The sequence below is a fragment of the Bolinopsis microptera genome, chromosome 1 (assembly GCF_026151205.1).
Source record: "Bolinopsis microptera isolate Bmic1 chromosome 1, MBARI_Bmic_1.0, whole genome shotgun sequence".
Taxonomy (NCBI): Eukaryota; Metazoa; Ctenophora; class Tentaculata; order Lobata; family Bolinopsidae; genus Bolinopsis; species Bolinopsis microptera.
Genome location: NC_087072.1, coordinates 32,220 through 45,463, shown reverse-complemented (window position 1 = coordinate 45,463; position 13,244 = coordinate 32,220). Strand labels below are relative to the sequence as shown.

General features: G+C 40.2%; 2 protein-coding genes across 3 annotated transcripts in view; one reads left to right on the top strand and one right to left on the bottom strand.

Annotated features, from left to right (window-relative positions):
* LOC134816918 (transcription activator BRG1-like) overlaps window positions 1-5,843 on the bottom strand; it is a 762,051-nt gene extending 756,208 nt beyond the window's left edge. Inside the window, exons 1-4 of the mRNA XM_063825969.1 lie at window positions 5,678-5,843; window positions 5,069-5,289; window positions 3,770-3,925; window positions 3,080-3,215 (exon numbers count right to left, since the gene is read on the bottom strand). The gene's annotated coding sequence lies outside the window, so the exon portion shown is untranslated. The remainder of the gene's footprint in view (window positions 1-3,079; window positions 3,216-3,769; window positions 3,926-5,068; window positions 5,290-5,677) is intronic.
* LOC134816950 (alpha/beta hydrolase domain-containing protein 17B-like) overlaps window positions 1-13,244 on the top strand; it is a 91,885-nt gene that overhangs the window by 50,156 nt on the left and 28,485 nt on the right. Inside the window, exon 1 of one of the 2 annotated variants that reach the window (XM_063826012.1) lies at window positions 3,276-3,298. The exons of the other annotated variant lie outside the window; for it this stretch is intronic. The gene's annotated coding sequence lies outside the window, so the exon portion shown is untranslated. Of the gene's footprint in view, window positions 1-3,275; window positions 3,299-13,244 lie in introns of those variants that run through there. 2 annotated transcript variants of the gene reach the window in all.

Below are 13,244 nucleotides of genomic sequence, written 5' to 3'. Positions count from 1 at the left end.
CTGTCTCCCCCAGGACTGACATTACCAACATGTGAATTACAGATTAACCATGGTAACAGAACCTGTCTCCCCCAGGACTGACACTACCAACATGTGAATTACAGAGTAACCATGGTAACTGAACCTGTCTCCCCCAGGACTGACACTACCAACATGTGAATTACAGAGTAACCATAGTAACTGAACCTGTCTCCCCCAGGACTGACACTACCGCAGTACGTAGTAACAGCCGGGCTGATCTTCACAGTATTCTCCTGCGGACTCTGCACTGTAACTACAGTAGTCCGCGTAGTGTACTCCGTGGCGGAGGACGGCCTACTGTTCCCCTTCCTGAACAGCGTGTACAAGAGGACTCAGGTACCCATGTGGAACGTGGTGGTGTGCAGTGTGGTGGGGATGCTGTCCAGTATCGTGTACGAGTTCGATACCCTCAGTCATATGGTGAGTTACTTACTTGAGGTTACTTTAGAGTTGTTTATGAGATAATAAGATGATTTTATCTTACTTGTAATCTTGATTTTTGACCATAGAATATTTCCGTCCATGATCCATATTTCTATAAACATGATGGATATTGATTATTGATTGCCACCATATGTTAAGATATTGTAACTAACGTAAACCTAGTAACCTGGTAACCTGGCAACCTAGTAACCTGCTAACCTAGTAACCTGGTAACCTAGTAACCTGCTAACCTGGTAACCTAGTAACCTGCTAACCTAGTAACCTGGTAACCTAGTAACCTAGTAACCTGGTAACCTAGTAACCTGCTAACCTAGTAACCTGGTAACCTAGAAACCTGGTAACCTAGTAACCTGGTAACCTAGTAACCTGCTAACGTAAACCTCTCCAGATCTCTGGTGGAACCCTGACAGTGTTTGTGATCACAGCGTTAGCAGTAATGATCCTCTCCTACGACCTAACGGACCCAGACATGGAAGAAACCGAGGAAACTCCACTGACCGCAGAGAAGACTCACGCCAGAAAACATCTCTTCATCATCTTCATGTGTGTCTTCCTGCTGGCCACCATCGTGTTGGCATTCCTCACAGCATTCCTCGAACAGTCCACTGCAGTGATTGTTTCAGAGGTGGTCCTTGCTATCATCATGATAGTCAGTCTCACTCTCATCAGATGCAAGATTCCTTTAAAGGCACAAGAGGAGGACGGGACACTGTCTTTTAAAAGCCCGGGAAAGCCCTTCGTTCAGGGGTTCTCAGTCTTTGTAAACCTCCTGCTTCTCTTCCATCTGGAGGTGGTAGCCTTGAAACAGCTGGTTATCTACTGCATTGTCGGGCTCATAATCTACTTCGGGTACGGGATCTTCTTCTCCAAGATTACCGCGGAGAAGCAGAAACGGTTGAGTTTGAAGGAGATTAAGTTGGACGACACAGGCGAAAGTTCTGTCAGATAATCTTTGTTAATCATTTTAGTTTGATTAATTACACATATTGTACTGGGAATTTTCACGCGAATTTTGGTTACCATAATGTTAGTAACAAATTTCGCAAATTATTAGTCTACAACAACTTAAGTCAAATTTTTCGACTTTTCGAGACCATTTTTCATTCCATTTACATTAAGAACGACAAATTTAGTCTATTTTTAAAGATTCCCCTTTTTCTGCAGGATGAACAGAAATAGGGGCTTGTGTGGAATGAATAAAGATCTATCCATATTTATGTACATAATTTGAGTTGTTATTAATTGATTTTTGTTTCACTAATAAAGAGAGTTTTATTTCACAAGATGTGAGAGAATATACAGATTTCAATTTCCATAAGAGAGATCCCAGAAGACAGAATTAGGAGATTTATGGATCATGTATTACTTTATGTATTATATTAGACTAGCAGGAACCCGTCTAACCCAAAGGATCGTTTTCAGAACCATACCGTAGAAAGTGACGAAGAAGGTTGAAATGTTTGAAGAAACGTATATCGATGATATGATCATAGATCTGTGCATTCCTCAGCCATTTTGATAAACTGTACACTTCTGCGGATTGAATATATTTAATATTATTATTTAATTACCGAACAAATGTTCTCGAGAGGAGTTTGCATGATTCTGCAATATCAATATTTGTTGCCGTAGCTTGTATTAAATTTGGAAATTCCTAATTTGAGCAACATCCCTCAAAACACACCAAGAAACCAAATACTATTATATTTATTATAATAATACCATTATATTTATTATAAAAATACCGTTATATTTATTATAATAATACTATTATATTTATTATAATAATACTATTATATTTATTATAATAATACCATTATATTTATTATAATAATACCATTATATTTAGCACGAACCCGTCCAACCCTAAAATGAAGTCAAGACTCAAGAGACTAAAATAATTATTGCCTATTTAATTCGCTTTTTTTACACCACTTGGGGGTCCAAATTTTGGGCACTAAAATTCTTATTCCTTGGCAAATTTTTTATTTTAAGTTGTATATCTTTTACGGTTTTTGCGGAAAGTCGTGTTAAAGTTGATGCCGTGGAGTCAGTAAAATGGTATGGATATATTATATATATAATATATAGAAATTGAAACGAACGGTTGAGTCAGACAAATGTTTCAATCATGATACCAAACCATGATATCATCAGTGACAACTGTATCTAGCTCTCAGCTTGCCGATTGAGCACTGTCAGCAGACGACGCCACCCACAATTTATATATATATAATTATATATACATACATATGTATATCGTCTCGCATACATACAGTTATATATAATACGATATAAGATATTACATCAGTAATAATAATAACCGAAAACTTGCTCTCTACGGAAGTTCACCTCAATAAATATTTATTGCATTTATTTTGTAATACGCCCTGTTATAATTCGGACCAGAGTCCCAGACTAGAGTCACGGACTAGAGTCACGAACTAGAGTCCCGGACTAGAGTCCCGAACTAGAGTCCCGGACTAGAGTCCCGAACTAGAGCCCCGGACTAGAGTCACGAACTAGAGTCACGAACTAGAGTCACGAACTAGAGTCACGAACTAGAGTCACGAACTAGAGTCCCGGACTAGAGTCCCGAACTAGAGTCCCGGACTAGAGTCCGGACCACGCCCCGTTTTAACGAACTAACCTAGCCACTTGATGAGGTGCTCCTTGACCTGGTCGTGAAGCTTGTTGATGAATGTGGGGAGCAGCCAGAGAGTTGCGTTCTTACACCCTCCGCGTGCTATCTGTAGGGAACCAGGTTAGATGTCACGTGACACTACTACTACTAGTAGTACTTTCAACACTACTATATAACAAATAATTTGAGTTTATGAATACGATGTAGTTACATTGAAACGTCGAGTAATCTCCTTTCCCTAATAAGAGCATTTTTACTTGTCGCAACAACCGGGATAAAGATCATTTTACACAGAATACATTACAACCATACGACTCATAAATAATACTCCAATCCGGATTTTACACACTACTACTACTATTATAACTACTACTACTACTAATACTACTACTATTAACATATTCATTTCTTTAGCTAGCCTGATGGTATTCAGAGGGCATTAATGTAATGTACTATGAGTGTGAGCTGCTCCCAAGCCCAGACGCCATCATTCCATGTAACTTTTCATCGCAATAACCATGTCTAGTCATTGACTACTGATTATATTATTACTATTTAAATTAGTTATTGAGTTAGTAGGTTAATAGAGTTGCTGGGTTACTAGGTTACTAGGTTACCAGGCAACTATATTAAAATTATTATTGTTCCCTTAAACCCTACCTCGGTGAGGAGATGTCCCAGAGTACAGACGACAGCGTCAGTGATGAGTTTGAGGGTAGCCGCCTCCTCCTCCTCCCCCTCGTTATTCTCCTTGCTCCTTACTCTTATCAACCTTACTTTCAGGTGAGCTGACCTCATGGTCCACATGTCCATATTCTGAGGGGTACAACAGGTTGGGGGGGGGGGGGGTACAACAGGTTGGGGGGGGGGGGGGGGGGGGGGGATACTACAGGTTTGGGGGGGGGGGGGGGGGGATACAACAGGTTGGGGGGGATACAACAGGTTGGGGGGGGGATACAACAGGTTGGGGGGGGGGGATACAACAGGTTGGGGGGGATACAACAGGTTGGGGGGGGGGGTACAACAGGTTGGGGGGGGGGGGATACAACAGGTTGGGGGGGGGGATACAACAGGTTGGGGGGGGGATACAACAGGTTGGGGGGGGGGTACAACAGGTTGGGGGGGGGGGGGGTACAACAGGTTGGGGGGGGGTACAACAGGTTCGGGGGGGGGGGGGGGTACAACAGGTTACACGATTTTAACAGGATATTACCAAGCTAATACAGGATATTACTACTTTACTTAGCTTAGTTGGCCGCACCTATATTATATAAGTATATTATAAATTTATTGAAGATGATGTAGACTCAAATATCCTTGTAATTCACTACTATTAGTATGCTAGTCGACTTTTTTTCGAGCTCGTAACCACCGCGATTATTGACAAATTGAAATATTATGAGTTATCGTGAAACATATCGAATTATTGGCAATTTCGTGTGTTGCTAACGCTTCATAAGTTGTATATTAATAATAATATAATAAGGCCGTTGCAAACATTTTGGTTGTCTTCTTTATATATATAGACCCAGTAACCTTCTCGAATCTTGATGTAGAGGTCACAATATGACAAACCTAAAACAAGATATTATAAAGTATAAACCTTGATGATGTTTCCGATAAGCTCGGTAGGGTCAGTAGAAGGCATGTCAGTAGATTGGGGATTACAAATGAGATGTTACTACTTCTTCATAGTAACTAGGTTACTAGGTTACTGAGTTACTAGGTTACTAGGTTACTAGGTTACTAAGTTTAAAGTATAAACCTTGATGATGTTTCCGATAAGCTCGGTAGGGTCAGTAGAAGGCATGTCAGTAGATTGAGGATTACAAATGAGATGTTACTACTTCTTCATAGTAACTAGGTTACTAGGTTACTAGGTTACTAGGTTACTAGGTTACTGAGTTACTAGGTTACTGAGTTACTAGGTTACTAGGTAACTAAGTTTAAAGTATAAACCTTGATGATGTTGCCGATAAGTTCGGTAGGGTCAGTAGAAGGCATGTCAGTAGATTGGGGATTACAAATGAGATGGAGCAGGAGCTGAGCGTTGTGGGGTGTAATCTCCTTATCTGCCAGGTAGTTGATAGACACTAACTTCTCCGGGGTGGACAGACACAGTTCCGGCACCCAGGTCTGGGAGCAGATCCTCTTTAACACTGCCATCGGCTTCAGGTGCTCTGAAACAAGCGTTATTTGGGGGGGGGGGGGGGCGGGTTTTGAGGGGAAAAAAGCGTTATTTGAGGTGCTCTGAGGGGAAACAAGCGTTATTTGAGGTGCTCTGAGGGGAAACAAGCGTTGCATTGGGGGTTCTGAGGGGAAACAAGGGTTATTTCAGGTACTCTGAGGGGAAACAAGGGTTATTTCAGGTACTCTGAGGGGAAACAAGGGTTATTTCAGGTGCTCTGAGGGGAAACAAGCGTTACTTTGGGGGGAGGGGAGGGGAAACAAGCGTTATTTTGGGGGGGGGGGGGGGGTGGGTGCCCTCTAGAAAACCCTGTCATTAAATGTTAATTTTTGTGGTTAACCGACTGCTATTTGAAGAGTTTGAGGAAGCGTATGACTAACTGTGGGAGGGCGGTATCTCCTGGTCCACAGTGCTGTTCCTGATCAGTAGTTTCAGCATGGTAGCGAACCGGAGCGGCTTCAGAGCCCTCCTGTCCGCATCAAGGTGCCGGAATGCGGAGTGGGAGATGATAGAGTCGTCCACGTGTTCCGTCTCCGGGTATTCAATCTGAAAATGTAGTTATCTAGTGGTAACCATGACAACACTTATATGGTGTCTAGTGAATTTGTAGTGTAACTATGGTAACTAGTAGTGTAACTATGGTAACTAGTAGTGTAACTATGGTAACTAGTAGTGTAACTATGGTAACTAGTAGTGTAACTATGGTAACTAGTAGTGTAACTATGGTAACTAGTAGTGTAACTATGGTAACTAGTAGTGTAACTATGGTAACTAGTAGTGTAACTATGGTAACTAGTAGTGTAACTATGGTAACTAGTAGTGTAACTATGGTAACTAGTAGTGTAACTATGGTAACTAGTAGTGTAACTATGGTAACTAGTAGCGTAACTATGGTAACTAGTAGTGTAACTATGGTAACTAGTAGTGTAACTATGGTAACTAGTAGTGTAACTATGGTAACTAGTAGTGTAACTATGGTAACTAGTAGTGTATGAAAATGTAGTTATCTAGTGAATTTGGAATAGGCGATAATATCTGGACTGTAAAGATTTGTATAGACTTAAACATAAAATGTAGTTATCTAGTGAATTTGGAATAGGCGATATTTGGATTGTAAAGATTTGTATTATAGACTTAAACATAAATTTGATGGACACTTTTTTCCTGATTTTTTTGGCGAAATCTGAAACATAAACGGTTTTGGAGCATGATGGTAAACTTAATGGTTATAATTACTATTTACTATTATCAATTAACTATATATTACAGTAAAATGCCAGTCCAACTCCAAGCATTTTCGCAGCATAAACATTCTTTGTCGTTATGATTTCATTTAAGTTTCCATGTTGCATATTTCTGTATTATTTGATGAAAGTTTCAAATCAAAATTAAGATCCGGAAAATTTGCTATCATTTAAACGGGTCAACTAAACCTAAATTGTCTGTGTAATTAGTATTTAGTCAGTAGAATATTGGGAATATTGCATGAAGTCAGCAGTAACTCGTAATCTAGATGCCACAGAGTAGAACAACTAAATTATCATTATTATTATATATTATATTATAATATAATATATTATTATTATAATAAATTATTATAATAAATTATTATTCTTTATTGACCCAGTTGACTTGTGATGCCCGTTTGGCAGACACGATAAGGTTGTTTATGACAAAAAATGGTATTTTTGCAAAAAGTATTTTTGCAAAAAGTATCTTAAACAATAATCTCAGAGTGTGTGTGTGTGTGCGCGTGTAATTTCCGAGCGGCCTAATCAAGAAAACGGTAAGAGTTACGTGGCTGGTTTTTTTTTCGGTAAAGTGCCGAGAAAACTCTGACGAAGCCAAATGATAAAGGTTTTCTAAATCGGTCGGTGGTAAGTGGTTTAATTGATATAATTAGTATATATTTGATATAATATATCAAAAGACAACAATAAGAGATATGTTAGAACCTTGCAAACTAATTATATCAATTATATACTAATTATATATAATATAATTAGTATATAATTGATATAATTAGTTTGCAAGGTTCTATTATATCTCTTATTGTTGTCACCTCTCTCCTGGTTATGCAGCATCCAAATTTTATTTGTGGACTTTTTAATATTTTTCTTTGCTATTTGGTCTTGAATATCAATAGAAAAAGTTGTTGAATATCAGCTTCCAGATAATTCCGTAAATCCGTTAACTTGTGCGCTAATGTCAGCGAAACGATTAAATTAATGTCAGTGATATCATTAGTCCGAGCATTTTCCCAGCCTAAAAATTCTTCGTCACCATTGATCTCAATCAGGTTCCCTTGTTGTATAATTGTGCATTATTTGATGGAAGTTTCAAAAGAAATTACCTGAGAGGAATGACCCCGGGGAGGGCTCCATTGGTTTTAGTAGGTTGCATATGAGAAGAAGAAAAAAAAAGAAGAAAAAAAAAATTACCTGAGTAAAGAGCGCTATCATGAGGTAAGTACCTGAGTAAAGAGCGCTATCATGAGGTAAGTACCTGAGTAAAGAGCGCTATCATGAGGTAAGTACCTGAGTAAAGAGCGCTATCATGAGGTAAGTACCTGAGTAAAGAGCGCTATCATGAGGTAAGTACCTGAGTAAAGAGCGCTATCATGAGGTAAGTACCTGAGTAAAGAGCGCTATCATGAGGTAAGTACCTGAGTAAAGAGCGCTATCATGAGGTAAGTACCTGAGTAAAGAGCGCTATCATGAGGTAAGTACCTGAGTAAAGAGCGCTATCATGAGGTAAGTACCTGAGTAAAGAGCGCTATCATGAGGTAAGTACCTGAGTAAAGAGCGCTATCATGAGGTAAGTACCTGAGTAAAGAGCGCTATCATGAGGTAAGTACCTGAGTAAAGAGCGCTATCATGAGGTAAGTACCTGAGTAAAGAGCGCTATCATGAGGTAAGTACCTGAGTAAAGAGCGCTATCATGAGGTAAGTACCTGAGTAAAGAGCGCTATCATGAGGTAAGTACCTGAGTAAAGAGCGCTATCATGAGGTAAGTACCTGAGTAAAGAGCGCTATCATGAGGTAAGTACCTGAGTAAAGAGCGCTATCATGAGGTAAGTACCTGAGTAAAGAGCGCTATCATGAGGTAAGTACCTGAGTAAAGAGCGCTATCATGAGGTAAGTACCTGAGTAAAGAGCGCTATCATGAGGTAAGTACCTGAGTAAAGAGCGCTATCATGAGGTAAGTACCTGAGTAAAGAGCGCTATCATGAGGTAAGTACCTGAGTAAAGAGCACTATCATGAGGTAAGTACCTGAGTAAAGAGGGCTATCATGAGGTAAGTACCTGAGTAAAGAGCGCTATCATGAGGTAAGTACCTGAGTAAAGAGCGCTATCATGAGGTAAGTACCTGAGTAAAGAGCGCTATCATGAGGTAAGTACCTGAGTAAAGAGCGCTATCATGAGGTAAGTACCTGAGTAAAGAGCGCTATCATGAGGTAAGTACCTGAGTAAAGAGCGCTATCATGAGGTAAGTACCTGAGTAAAGAGCGCTATCATGAGGTAAGTACCTGAGTAAAGAGCGCTATCATGAGGTAAGTACCTGAGTAAAGAGCGCTATCATGAGGTAAGTACCTGAGTAAAGAGCGCTATCATGAGGTAAGCCACGTGACAGTTGGTGGGCCACTTGTACTCGGAGTACTTGTAGAGGTAGGGCAGGATGACGTAGTATATCAGCCACCAGAGACTGAAACACTGGTATCTGAGCAGCTGGATCACGAACAGAGACAACATTCTCCACCAGTCCGTCCCGTCCGGCAGTTCCCTGAAAATATATGCATCAGTTTATTGTAAGGACGGTAAAAAGAGGGGGAGGGAGGAAGGGTGGGCAGCGGGAGGGATCATTTTGCACCACTAATGATTTCCCTTGACGTAGGTCGCTCAAAGTAATGAGACAATCTTGTAATTAAGCAGTCCAAATTTTGAGGAATCTTTTGGCATTCTATGAGGACAACCGGGCTAGTTTCTACAGTTGCCCTTAGCAACACATAGCAACACATAGCAACACATAGCAACACATAGCAACACATAGCAACACTTATCAACACACTATCTTGACCCGTGCGAGGAGGCTAATTTTCTGCCACCTGAGATTAAACTTGATAATTAACTTGACAATTGTTCACTAAGCTACTTTGGGTTGGTTCGGGGAGGTTAAATGCAAAGCACGGTATAATATACCAACTGTTTAACTTGCTGTTAAACTTGCATTTACGGCTACAGTTTTGTTAGTTCATAACAAAATATCAGCTAATTAAGGGCCCCTCGAAATTAGTTCGAAACTCATCACTTGAAAATGTTGATGAGACATTGGCCGCCGAATGAGTCGTAAACTTAATTAATAGTAGCTTCCAATATTGATGTCTTGACAATCTCTTTTAGTGTTTCAATTTGACGATATATAAGGGGCGCTAGTGGTCATGCGGTAAATGGTAGTACAGCAGCGGTATATTCGAGGTGTTCTCAGGGGAGTCAACTCCCCTTTAATATTTGTGTTTCTTAATTTGATAACTTACTTGACAATTGTTCATTTAGCCAGACTGTGTTGATTGCGAAGCTCAGTAAATATTATTGTTAACTGTTTAACTTGCAGTTAAACTTGCATTCACGGCCACAGTTCTTTCCAAGAGTTCATTTTTATCTCCGAAAATCGTAGGGTTGTGGCACAGCATTAAACAACTCAAGTTCAGAACAGTGTTTGCTGAAAGACCATTATAATCTGACTATATCGCTCTTGTGCCCCCCCCCCCCCCCCCGCTCTTGTAACTACATTTAAAAGCTTGTGATTTACCAGAGAAGTGCTGCTCAGATATTTCACGTTCATTGACTGCTCTTTGCGTCTCCGGCGTAAAGAGCAGCTTTAAAAAAATGTGATTTTTTGGCTTTGCAGATTAAAAATGACTTTGTTTACAATAACTTCAAAGGGAAGCATTTTAGGGTGTTTTGTTATACGGTTTTCTCCGTATTTTTGAAGAGCCATTGAGAGATGAAAGAGAGGCCACACTTTGAAGGTTTCTTTCCGTTATAACTTATTTACTTTTCATATAACGGCATAATGATACAAGCAACAATTTGTAATTTAGTTTTAAAACACTGTGCGTTTCGTTTTCAATTATTGTTAATGCACTTTAAACAGACATTACATGGCCTGACCTAGAGTAACCTTGAAATAGATGTTTTCAATTTAGATAATAATTAGTTGTATTGTAGCCTTAATTTGGTTTACTGCTTACTTTATACTGCTCTAGTGCTTACTGCGTCGTCATGGTAATGCTCAGGTTCTCACAGTCAGGTAGAATAATTATATTTCCCCGGGCTATCAGGGTGACTGGGCTCAATATATTCAATCTATTTTCAAATCGGGGGGGGGGGGGGGGGGGGGGGGGGGGGATCATACACTTAGTACCGTACGTGACGTTGGGGGGGGGGGGGAGTGGGTAATTTTTTCTTCCAAAATACAGTTAGTACATGGTACATTTCCCAGAAAAACAGATATTACATGGTACTTAGGGGGGTGACTGACTTACTGACTTAAGTCGGCTTCTTGGTCCGAGCAACTACAATTCCTCGCCACACGTCGCGGTCAAGCATAACAGATTTTATCTCTTCAACACAGGAAAGGCTGGTGTCCTTCTTTAGCATGTCCAGAAACGTAAGGTGGGGCCTCCCCGGTCTCCTGTATCCATGCTGAGGGTCCCAGAACAGAAGTTGGTTTGCCAGAAGGTCGTCATGCCTGGCTACATGTCCAGCCAGTCTCATTCTTCTGGAGGCTATCATCGCTGATGGCTTGGGGATGTTGCCGTATAAATCACTGTTGTTGATGATTTGTGGCCAACGTATGTTCAAGGCCATCCGGAGCATTCTAGTGTAGCATCCATTGATCCGCTTAGTCATGGATTGGCTTATCGTCCAAGCTTCAGAGCCGTACAGGAGTACGGGCTCAACCGTTGCTCGAAAGACACGGATCTTTAAGTCCCTGCGCATTCCAGACTTCCAGGTTGTCTTTAACTGATGACAGGCCCCCCATGCCTTTGCTTTCCTAACATCAAAGTCCTTCTCCGCACTCATTATTCTGCTTCCAAGGTAGACAAAGTCATCTACTTGCTCTATCTCCTGCCCACTTGCTGCTTTAATGACGGTAGAGTCAGACTCAGAGAGATTGACACTGATGTACTTCGTCTTACTCTCGTTGAGGTGAAGTCCAACGGAGTTGGCAGCCAGCTCCACACTGAGGAGAAGATCTTGCGCTTGCTCTGCGGTGTCTGTTGTCAGTGCAAGATCGTCAGCAAAGTCGACATCTGTCATCTTAACTGCTGGGTATCTCCTGCTTCTTCTGGGGTTGACTGTGAAGCCCAGATCTTTGCCTTAGGGGGGTATCCAACCCCAAAAAACCCATTTTACCTCAAATTTCAATTTTGGGAATGGGTTTTTTGGGTTTTGAATTTTTTTTCCTGTTTTTGTAACTTGTTATATAATTCGACTACATTGAAAACAAAACCCCTACTAAATAGTGGGTATATTTGCTTATTTCCCAATGTTTAATGAACTGTTTAAAGCAATTTATGGGTGCGTTTCTTATTTCATATACCAAGACACAGTTAGTACCGTGATTTCTCAACAGTTAGTACCACAAAAGCCGGCAAAAGGGGTGGTGTCTTAATTATTATCCGAAAAAACAGTTAGTACCGCGAAGGTACCCCCCCCCCCCCCCCCCCCCCGCTCGAATCCCTCAAATGGAACTGGGCTCAATATATTCAATCTATTTGTTCCTCTAAAATCTCTCCAATCTCTCAAATGCACTTTAAGTATGACAGTTCCCTGCTAGACAATCGAACAGTTACTCCGTGATCCCAGCGCCCACGTGATCCCAGCGCCCACGTGATCCCAGCGCCCACGTGATCCCAGCGCCCACGTGATCCCAGCACCCACGTGAGCAGTGCTCTTCGCCACGCTGGATTGTGCGGTTGGTGCGAGGAAGTTGTCTTGCACCATTTCTTGAAGTCTTGTCATAGTTCACTGAGTAAAACTAATAAATCTAATACTGCCCTGTCTCGTATGTGTCGCGGGAACAGTTACCAATAAATTACAATTCAGTTTTTAAAAAGTCTAACGGCCATTTCGCTAACAGCCTGTTTCAAGGAAGCTAACTTTATTATCTGTTATCTATTATCTATTCGCACTTCGCAGCATTCATTTGTAGTTGCCAAGTTTTGGGCAGCAATGGCGAGTCATTAATCTTTAGCAGATGTGTTAACAGTTAATATTGTCTTCTGGATACTTTTTCAAAAAGATAAGTCTTCAGTCTCCTTTTAAACAATATTGTTCACAGTAACTAAAACTCAGTCTTACAATATTTTGAGACAGGAGGAACATAAAGGATGAACTAGTATTACTCTGTGCGTAAAACAGTTACAGGTTAATACATTTGGTTATATAGTCTGAAGCTATATTGTTGACACATTTGAATACGGTTAGAGTAATTTTATACTCTATTCGTTGTCTTATTGGAAGAAAATTGGTCTTTTTCAGGAACGGAGTGACACTGTCCCACTCTCTTTATGGCTTTTCCACAAGATTCGAACACAGGCGTCATTACTTATTATTTTGCTTCTAGTTTTATTACTTCGACTTAAGAGTTAATAGTGTTCTGATAGGTCATTCAAACAATATATATAATTTCAGCGATGGATATTATTCAACTATAAGGTCAGATATATATAAATATATAAATAAATTAGATAAAACGGTACCAATTTAAAAAAGTCTGAGTTAATAGTACTCTGATTTTTATCCAACCTAAATGTTAACTTGTTAAGAAAACATTTTAAATAATATAAATAGTTTATAGTCTAGACTAAAACTTTAAATGTTTTCTTATATTAACTTATATTATTAACGCTCTATCAAAGTATGAGAGACCACAATTAAA